Genomic DNA, 11,177 nt, shown 5'->3' with positions numbered 1-11,177 from the left:
TTTCATAATTTAATAACATCTTTCCTATAGCAGGGTGACCAAAACAGTACACAATACTCTAAGTTAGGTCTCATCAACATCTTATTTAACTGCAGCATAACTTCCCAACTCCTATACTCAACGACCAAACCGATTTTGTTTTCTAATTCGTATTGTGGCAGTGGAGAAAGTGACAGCGAGATAGGTTGGAATGGGAGTGGGGCTGAAAATTAAAGCAGTAGAGCCATAAATCAATACAGCACAACAGACAGCTTGGCCTATCCAGTCCATCCCGACCACAGAACCAATTTGCTGTGTTCAGCCCCGATTCCTATACTCCACCTCTCCATGTAGCTCTCTAAATGATCCTATTGTGCCTGCCTAAACTAGTTTGTTCCATATACTCATCACCCTGCTCCTCAAAAATGAAAAACAGAGGATATGGGAGAGGTAAAGGTTACGTAGATTGCTTTACGTGTAGGTTAAAAGGTCAGCACAACTTCATGGATTGAAGGCCCTATGCTGTGCTCTCCTTTTTTGTATTTTCAGGTCCCTTTTAAATCTTTCCCCTCTCACCCTAAATCTATTCCCCTCATTTGGTCTTCCCCACCTTCGGGAAAAGGTTGATGTTGTGCACCATATCTGTGCTTTAAGTGTGCTAGATTTATACTCTACCTGCACCTGGCACAGGCGCCAAATGGCACCCACTGCGAGGGCTGCAATGCTCCTTGAATGGGGGAGCAACTTTCGATGAACAGGTGAGATGGACTTCTGCTGCAATACAGTCACCGTTGCCCCATCTCACCACTCACACTCCTCGCTTTATGCTGGTCATCTCCCCTCTCCACTAAACACCAGAGGTTCTGCAGCTACAGGAAATCTTGAGCGACACATACAGAACATTGAAGGAACTCAACAGATCAGGCAGCATCTATGGAGGGGAATAAAGAATTGACATTTTTGCTGAGGCCCTTCATTAGGACTGATTAAGGCTTTCAGCCTAAAATGTCAACTGATCTTTCCCTCCATAGATGCAACCTGACCTGCTAAGTTGCTCCAGCATTTTGCGTGTGTGTGTACCCCTCTCCATGATTTGTCCTGATGCAGGCTATTGAGTCAACATGTCAACAATTCCTTTCTCCCAGCAGATTCTGCTTGATCAACTGAGTTCTCACACCAGATTGTTTGTAGTTCCACATTTCATGTCTCCAGACTTGTGTCTCCAGGTGTTTTATTTCCTCTAGTTTCATGGGAAAAAGCTGTGAGTCTTATACCTCAACCCTTCCCCCAGCTCTGCTTCAAAGTGTGTAAATTCATCACTCTCTCTCCAGTTTTGAGGAAAGGTCCTTGATCTGAAAAAAAAAATGGTTCTTCTTCCACAAATGCTGATGGACTGGTTGAGTTCATCCAACATTTCAGTTTTTTTTTGGTTTCAAATTCCAGAATCTATAGTTTTGTTTGTTTTCCAGGATTGAAGTCATTTGACAAGATGGATGCCAAGAATTACCTAGACTGATGAGAGGCTGGCAAGGGAATGTAGTTTCAGAATAAAAAGTCATTCATTAAAGACAAATGAGAAGGAAATTCTTCTCTCAGAGGGCTGTAAATCTTAGGAAACCTTTGCCCTGGAGAACAGTGAAGGCAGTCATTGAATATATTCACAGCAGAAAATGACAAGCATTGAAATGACAAGGGAGTCAAAGGAGAGATTGAGAGAATCGAAAAGTTGTGTTGGGAACATGACCTTATATAATGGTAGAGCAGGTTCAATTGGCAAAGTGTCCTACTGCTGTTGCTGTTTTATATGTTCTAACTACAGCTAAAGCATAAGGATCCTTATTTTTAATGTGCTGACAGAAAATGGAAACATTCAGCTAATCAAGTTTCCGTAAAGACTAGGAACACAGTGACCAACCTTTCAGGGGAATTGATTTGTTGGACTAGTCAGTCATTGCTTCTACTTAGTTTAAAGTATTCTAATCAGCTAACCTTGTGCATTTATAATATTTTCAAAACCAATTGTGTGAACAATAATGATATATACATCTCTTATGCGGATAACAGAATCATGGAGTCTTGTTATCTCTAAATTTAAAAGCGAGTGTGACATTAATTGAAACCAATTGAATTATTGAAAACTGTATGAAATCGAAATCTGTAAGAAAGTGCAGAGAGCTTATTGCAGAACAACAAGCATTTCTCTATTCATGTCAGCAAACTTGAGAACAAGATGGCAAGCTACCTTCTTAGACTACATCAATTGATCGAGTGAAGGTGCTCCACAATGCACGCAATTCCAGGACTTAACCTCAATGATGATGAAAGGAAAGGTCTGAATAGTGTCCAGCTTGTTGAGGAACCTACAGGTGAAGGGGTTCTCACCGATGGCAACTTCAACGGAGAACAACAGCAATAATGGATTAATTAGTTTTATGTTAGTTATGTTTAACCTGTTTAAATATTGCAAAGAGCTTTCAAGTTTTCATTTTTAATAATGTTTAAACAAATTCTTTTAGTCTGATTAATTTTTAACAGTTTTGATTTTAGAAAATGCCACTTTTGTCAACTGGAGAGGGCAGCACTTGATGGAATTGGTTGGGAAAATATTCTTTGAGCAATTTTTTGAGCACAGGCTGCTCTGACTTCCCTCCCAGGACTATGCCATTGATACTTAGAAAGATTCTGCACAGGTATAACTGCAAACCTAGCTGGCAGCTCACAGCCACTTCTCAGATGGGGCATCTGGTAGTATTCCGCATGATCTTTATCCCTGATACATGGCTAACTCTGGGCTGATGATTCTGTGGTAACTTCTGACTGACTGTTCCCAGACCCTGAGTAACAGAAACATTATTTTTTCATTAAACTTTCTTTTGACGTAGGAGGAGACTTTCAGCCTATTGAGCCGGTGCCATTTCCTCATCGTGTGCCAGAATAAGAAAATGATATTGTGAGAAAACTATAATTACTTTTTTTTTTCATTTTAATGCTTGCATTTTCTTGTTGGATGTAGAGAGTACAAGAGCAATGACATTTTGGCAATTTTTCATAGTCAACTTATAGCCTTCAGAAGCAGGAGTAAATCACTCAAAGCCTTGGAGGCTGTTAAGCTATTCAATATGAATATCTACCTTCAAACCACATTCACCAATAGTCTTTGATGCCTTTTGCTTTTATTAATTTATCTGTATTGTTCTTATAGTTACTCAGTCACTCAGCAAGGATCATGCAACCAAATCAAAGGACAATGCTTTTTGAAAGCTGTCAAGGCCTTAAGGAAGTTGCACAGCAAAATTACGGAAGCTGGAGCAGGAATGAGCAATGACTAGATTAGTGATGAGGAGAGGATTGAGAGGAGAAGAAAAAGAGGCCTTAATGAGCATGTTGGAGTAAATGATAATAACCAGTTTCCACTGACAGGCCAGTGTAAAACAGGCCAAGAAAAAATGAGATACAAGGAGAACATTTTTTTTTTAAATCACATAGTTAAGAAGTTGAAAGAAACAGTTAAGACATGTTAATGGGACAGAGTATCAATTCTATAGAGCAGGATTTACATGGTCAAATGGTTTCCCAACACTGCGAGGCACTGAAAGGAGATCAGTCGTATTGGAAACCATGTTGGAATGGGCACAGGATGGGGAAGGAACAGGCCCTGGGAAACAAAGCATCAGTGGTAGGATTGGGTCAGTGATCATTGAGGAGGATGGTTTTAGTGGCTGAGTGTAACTGGAGCAGGGTTATATTCAGAGCTAAGGGAGGATACGGACATATCTGTGATGCAGAGGTTCCTATGAGAGATGAAAGGCTACCAGCAACCAATTCTGCTAAAACAGACTTCACAAAAGCTGTAAAGGCATACTTCTGAACAGGTACCATAGAGTCAGAGAGAGGTGCAGAGCAAAAATTGCCCTAAGATGACTATCAATCACACATTTTACATGAAAACTAAAATGGTATTGATCCAATTTTTTGTTCTCCCTATATCCTCCCCATTCCATACCAGATTCTACCACTCACATACATATGAGTTGCAATTTTCAAGTGGCCAATTAACTAGCAACCTACATGACTTTTGGATGTCAGAGGAAACCGGATGACCCAATAGAAACCCACAGAGTCACACAGAAAAGAACGTACAAACTTCACACAGTCAGCACCTGAGGTTAGGGATGAACACTGGTCTCTGGTGAGGTGTGGCAGCAGCCCTACCAGCCACCCCACAGTTCATACAATCTGCGGAAAATCACAGGAATGAGGCAGTCCATGTGCGTCTTGACTGGCTGTACATATCTGAACTTTTCCATATTAGTCACAAGGACAAGATAGAAGAAAAGCACAGACTCCTTTTAATATGTATAATGGCTGAAGTCTTCACTTCTAATTCCAGTTTTCTTCAAAGCTGAATCACATTTTATGCAAAATTTTGGTTCTATGTGATTTAATTTTTCCCCAAGCCTAATTAAAAATACATAATTTTCACAGGAGTTGCAGAGTCAAAGGTTCAAAAGTACATTTGTTATCAAACTATGTAAGCAGTATACAACCTTGAAATTCATCTTGCCACAGACAGGCATGAAACAAAGAAACACACGTGTACAAAGAAAAACATCAAACTCCCAGTATGCAAAAAAAGAACAAATTGTGCAAACAGGAAAAAAAGTGAAAAACATGGAATATAAAGCAGCAACACACAAAGTTATTGAAACAGTCTCAGAATACTCAGTTCAGTTCAATCAAACCTTCAGAATTTATAGGAATAAAAAATTGAAAAGGAAAATAAAATTATATAGCTAGTAAATGAAATTCAGGTTGCTGGATAATTGAATGACACTTCTAGACAAATACACTAAAAGCTGAGTGATCTTCAATAATGTGTCAATCTGTGGCTCCAGAGAGCTTGATTGCCAGCTGATCACCAAATTGCCTTACAATATTCAATAAATGTAACTGTCATAATTATTTATTTAATCAATTAAAACAACTAATTTTTGCACACTTCTGCCCGGTAATTGGATTTCCTTTATTTTTGGTGAAATGATGCGCACTGTTAAATTAGTTAGATTCCCCAAAAACTGTAAAATTAGTTATAAACAAGTTTACAACAGTGTAAATATGGTTTTCACCCAAACGTACAGTATGTGTTTCTGAACTGGGCCTTATCTGGGACCTGACGGCAGCAATCAGTTGAAATATTGCTTTGACCACTTTGTTCCATAGCAATCAGAAAAAAATTAAAAATTCCAACAGCAGCCAGTCACAAGAAGTGTTTGGTGGAGGCAATAGTTGTGGCAGAGCTGTACAGCACAATATTGTTAACTGCATTTAAGAAATATAGCAATACTATTACAGTTCATTCACATGTACTTTAAACCTTTGCACATCAAGGTTAAGAAGTCTGCAAATCATAATGAGTCAGACCACACTGGACCTAATCCTTACCCCCACATCACTACTTACTCCGTCATAATTTGTAGACTTGTTTCACCACATAGTCCTGTGTACCTTTTATGTTTATGTGGCTGCTAATGTCCTGTTGGTGTTACTAATATCATCATCCGGTGAGTCAGAATAGACGGCAAGCTACAAGCAGACCACAGGTAGAGGAAACTAGAAACATTGCACACACCAAGAGGGGCTTTCAGCCTCCTTATCATGCCAGCTGTGATGCCCATCTACATTAAATCTGTTTACTTGCATTAAACCCCTATCCCTCAACATCTGTCCTGTCCAAATGTCTTTTGAACTCTGTAATTGTTGTGCCTCATCCATTTACCTTGTAATCAGAAGGGTTCAACACTGTTTCCAAATACTTCCGATAAGCAGAGATCATTAGAAACCATAGAAAATTTAAAATGCTTCATAAATATTTTGGGCAGTATGGTGCACAGTAAATATAAAGTGGTTAGCCCAACACATTAGAGTACAAGCAACCTGGGTGCCTGTAGGGAGTTTATACGTTCTCCCCATGACCATGTGGGTTTCCTCCAGGTGCTCTGGTTTCCTCCCACAGTCAAAAGGCGTACTTGTGGGCAGGTTAATTGGTCTGGTATGGATTGAAGGGCCTACTCCATGCTGTATCTCAATAAATAAATAAATTAATTAAAAATTAGAATGTAAATTAATCAGCTACAAAGCGAACTTAAAAAAATACCCCAATTCCTGATCTTACTCCCAATCAATCAGCCCTCTTTCAATGATTGTGCATGTTTTGGATGTGCCAGCTTTGACTGGCATAGAGCTGAGAGCGGATGCAATGTGTCTCCAAAGACCTTGCTTTGTTACGGGACACCCTCAGGCTCAGTGACAAGTCGAGACATGGAGTAGGAGGTCCAATGTGCAGTTTGTTCTCCTATAATACAGTGAACAGCAGCCAAAGTCAAGTATGCACTGATGTATGAATTGCAGCAGTTCAATGTCTCTCCATGGAACTGTTTGCTGGCCCTTACCATTACTTAGCCCAATTAGACAGTAGCTGCTTCAATTAATTCCTGCTAATTAGTTCATGTTAAATAAATAGACTAGCAACACAGAAATATTGACAATAACCTTTCTAACCTACAAACACTCTCAACTGCAAATTATTGTAACAGTAGAAATTATAACCAAAGCAAATCTGCCACAATGTAAAATACTTCAAATTGTACATCTCGGCTAAATGACGATCTTGAAGTAATCTTGAACCACAGATAAAGTTTGCATTCAAGTGCATACTTGCAAGATAATCCATGCATCAGAATTGATATTCAGGATGCAATTTAGACATGGCATGGACAATGGAACTTTGGACCTATAATGTTGAATAGTCTAATCAAATTCTTCTAATTTCTTTCTGAAGGAGGTACTGTTCAGATAAGATTTGGATAACCGATTAAAAACTGCTTATTAGCATATGTGTGATGCAAAATCCAGTGCATTAAAAAGACAGGATTAAATATATAGATGCTTTGAAGATGAAACAATTGGTTATTAGGGGAAAGAAATAAATATACATATTAAAATTATTACGAATTCCATGGAGCATGTGGAGATCTTCCAACCACCAGGCATTCTTTCTTTCTTTCTTTCTTTCTTTTTTTCTATAGGGCAGTTAGGGGGGAGGGGTTAAGGGGAGGGGGTATGGGTTATATACATTGTTTTTTCATACTTTGTAATCATTTAAAAATGCAATAAAAAATTATTAAAAAAAAAAAAGAATTAGCAAATGCACCTTATAAGAGATGGAGGGTAGCTTGTTTCAAAAAGTTTTTCATCAAACAAGTGCTGCACAATTTTGGTGGAATGCCATTTTCGAAGATCCAAAAGAGAGAAGCATTAATTAGGATTATCATTCAAAATTCAAGATTATTTGGTGTCACTTCCTGCACACAAGTGTAAGGAGAATAAAATAATTGTTACTCTGGATCCGATGAAATGTATAAAAAAACACAAAAGATAATGTACACAATAAGAACACACATTAAATATAAGTATATAATATGGCTTATGTACATAGATTGATCTATGTACATAGATTGATCTACGTCCATAAAGTAATGCAAGGTTGTACATAAGGTGACTGATGGGAAATAATAAAGTCGTGGTGGAGTTAGTAGGTGGAGGTGTTGATTAGTCTTACTGCTTGGGGAAAGCAATTGTTTTTTTTTGAGTCTGGTGATCCTGGCAAATGTCAAGATCCAGCACAGTCTTTCAATCTCTGATCTCTTACTTAATTGTCAGTGACACAATACAAAGTGTGTGGAAAGTATTGACTGGGTTTCAAATACAAGACCTTCTATGTACTCTTGACAAATCTGTATCTTGGTTTTAACAATCATTTGAACACAGCACATATAGGATGTTTGAAATGGGTGAGAATAAATATTGGCAAAATCGTCTGGCATTTCCCAATAAAGTCAACTAACAGGCTGAAGACATGCACAGGAGACCAATTATTAAAAAGCCTAATTCAAATAACATACTGAGGTAAAACAAAGCCTAACATAGCCCAATATCTATAATCATGTAAGTTATTTCATGGAATATACACTTTACCAACTGGAAAAATGTAACATTGAAAATTTTACCTTAAACATATGTCATGTGTTGTTCTCTCTTTGTTACAAGCCACAATCACAAAGCTTGTTTTACGGAATTCAAAAAACATTTTATTCTAAGGTGATAGAATTTGAGTTGCGAATGATAGCTAAAACATTATTCAGTTTCATTTAAATACCTTCAATGGTGTGGAGTGAGGCAAAAGATCGACTTGTGGATGTTAATCAGACGATCAAAGAGATGGAATAATTGGCTCGGGGGGGTGGGGGGGAGGCGGCCAGCATTTGAAATGAACTGGAGTTAGAGCTACAACTCGGGATACAAGATCAGAGGATTATGACAGACAGGAGAGAGTCAGGTTTTAGTGGCTTTCATTGAGATGAAATCTGACAATGTCAATCAGCAGGTGGAGTTTTGGAGAGACAATTGCAAACCTCAAGAACATCAGCATGAGGGAAAGGAGCAACCATACAGTGAACCAGCTAAAGTCAGACCATCTATTAAGTGATTAAGGACAGACCTCAACCCAGCAGTTTGGGCCCATCTCATGAAAGGCCCTTAATATTTGTGAGTTTTATGCATGCAGAATTTTTCTGGTCGCAAAGGACCTCAACCCCTCAAGCTAAAATTCTTGAACAGTGTTACCAGATATTGAGTTCTGCATTTCTCGTCTTAGTGTGTTAGTCAGGTTCAGTTCCCATTCACAGATAAAGCTCTGGCACCGTCAATCCACTGGTCCTCATCTCGAGTCAATATTCAGATTCTGTCTGACTCTAGAAGTTCTCTTCCCAACACGACAAGCAAAGTCTCCAACTCCTGGTCTTTGTGCATTTTTGTATTTTATTTTTTGACTTCATTTAAAGTAATGCTTTAGCATTATAAGACAGAGCTTCACCAGGCCTTCCACTTTCTGCATTAGAATATAATGAGGCACACTGTGGACTCTGCTAAGTGCCAACCATGCCACTTGTAATCCCATAAAATGTTTCTGAAAAGATCTTCCCATTTGTAATAAATAATAATAAAATTCATCAAGTAGCAAGCAAAAATGTTGTTCCACGCTAGAGAATTTCCTGGACCTTGTGTTTTTAGTTAGTGGATACTCAACACCAGCTCCATAGCAAAGAAAGCCCAGCAGTGTCTCTACTTTCTGAGAAGGCTGAGGAAAGTCCATCTCCCACCCCCCATCCTCAACACATCTTACAGGGGTTGTATTGACAGCATCCTGAGCAGCTGCATCACTGCCTGGTTTTGAAATTGCACCATCTCGGATTGCAAGACCCTGCAGCGGATAGTGAGGTCAGTTGAGAAGATCATCGGTGTCTCTCTTCCCGCTATTATGGACATTTACACTACACGCTGCATTGGCAAAGTAAACAGCATTATGAAGGACCCCATGCACCCCTCATACAAACTCTTCTCCCTCCTGCTGTCTGGGAAAAGGCACTGAAGCATTCAGGCTCTCACGACTAGACTATGTAATAGTTTCTTCCCCCAAGTTATCAGACTCCTCAATACCCAGAGACTGGACTGAAACCAACTTACTGCCCTTTACTGTACCTACTGTCTGTCTATTATTTATTGTAATGCCTTCACTGTTTTGTGCACTTTATGCAGTCCTGGGTAGGTCTGTAGTCTAGTGTTTTTTTTCTGTGTTGTTTTCACATAGTTCAGTGTAGTTTTTGTACTGTTTCATGTAGCACTATGGTCCTGAAAAATGTCTCATTTTTACTGTGTACTGTACCAGCAGTTATGGTCAAAATGACAATAAAAAGTGACTTGACTTGATTTCATATAGCTGCTAATTCTGCATTAAAGAATACTTACAAGATTATGAAGATTATAACTGAACAAAAAAACAAGCCAAATAGGCAGTAGGATCCCAGAGTGAAAGATAGATGTTGGAGCATCTTCCTTCATTTCTTAACTGATGTACAATACTGTGCAAAACTCTTAGGCGCATATATAGCTAGGGTGCATCAGACTTCTGCAGAGTAATGTCCTTGTCAAGGTGGAGTAGTGAGCGCATTTGTAAACCTGGTGGCAGCAAATGAGATGGAGAATGGTGAGGGTGGAGCGCTGTGGCAGGGGAATGGTATGGACAGCAGAGGAGGAGTGCAGGGGTGGCATGAGTACAGGCACACCCAGCCCTGAGACACCAGGTAAGGTAATTTGCTTCCAAACAATTGGTTTACTGATCATACACAATGTCTCTCTGGGGCTTCCTGCTCCCTCTCTGTTCCCGTCCCCTTTTCCCAACCATAATTCCCCTTCTCCCTGGCACCTTCCCTCTCTCCGTCTGCAAAAGAGGCCCATATCAGAATCGGGTTTATCATCAGTCACATATGTCATGAGCTTTGTTTTTGTTTTTGCAGCAGCAATACAGTGCATTATGTACTGTGCAAAAGTCTCAGGCACCCTAGCTATATATATGGGCCTAAGACTTCTGCACAGAATGATATTCAATACAATATACCACAGTTAAAATTCCTGATGGTGCAAAGCAGTTGAACAGTTACCTATTAGGTGCGATGTTTCATAGTACTGTAGAGAACAACTAAATAAAAAACAGAAAACTAGTTTCTCAGTTTTATCTTTTATCCCACATAGGCCATTCACCATCTTTTCCATTATTACACTAATGTCTTTGCACATGCCTCACTGATAAGAACTATCTACTTAGATTAGAATCACAAATATACTGCAGATTTTACAATCATTGCAAAAAGAATAAATAACTCATGAACTGTAGATCCTTAAATAAATAGAGGATAAATTCAACTTGAGATATTTAGGCATACATGAACATAACATTCCTCTTCAAGTCACACACTACTGCAGGGGTTCCCAACCTTTTCTATGCTGTGGATCAATAACATTAAGGGGTACATTATCTCCAGGTTGGGAAACACCACATTATACTGATTTGGAAACACAGTAGGTGTTTGGGTTATGTAAGATGCGATTAATGAAAATTCAGTTTAATGCAAATTCTCCCAAGCTCTGCTCTTGCGATATACTCATACCTCTTCAGCCAGAAATCATGCAGAGATAAATACAGTGGTCATGCAGAAGCCAAATCCTCCTCCAAAAAGTCCTTCACACAAGATCAAATGTTAAGAACCTTGAGCCAAGTGAGTCAAGGTTAGCTTGCTGGTCAG

The sequence above is a fragment of the Hypanus sabinus genome, chromosome 30 (assembly GCF_030144855.1).
Source record: "Hypanus sabinus isolate sHypSab1 chromosome 30, sHypSab1.hap1, whole genome shotgun sequence".
In the NCBI taxonomy this organism is placed as follows: domain Eukaryota; kingdom Metazoa; phylum Chordata; class Chondrichthyes; order Myliobatiformes; family Dasyatidae; genus Hypanus; species Hypanus sabinus.
Note: the sequence above shows the minus strand (reverse complement) of the source record.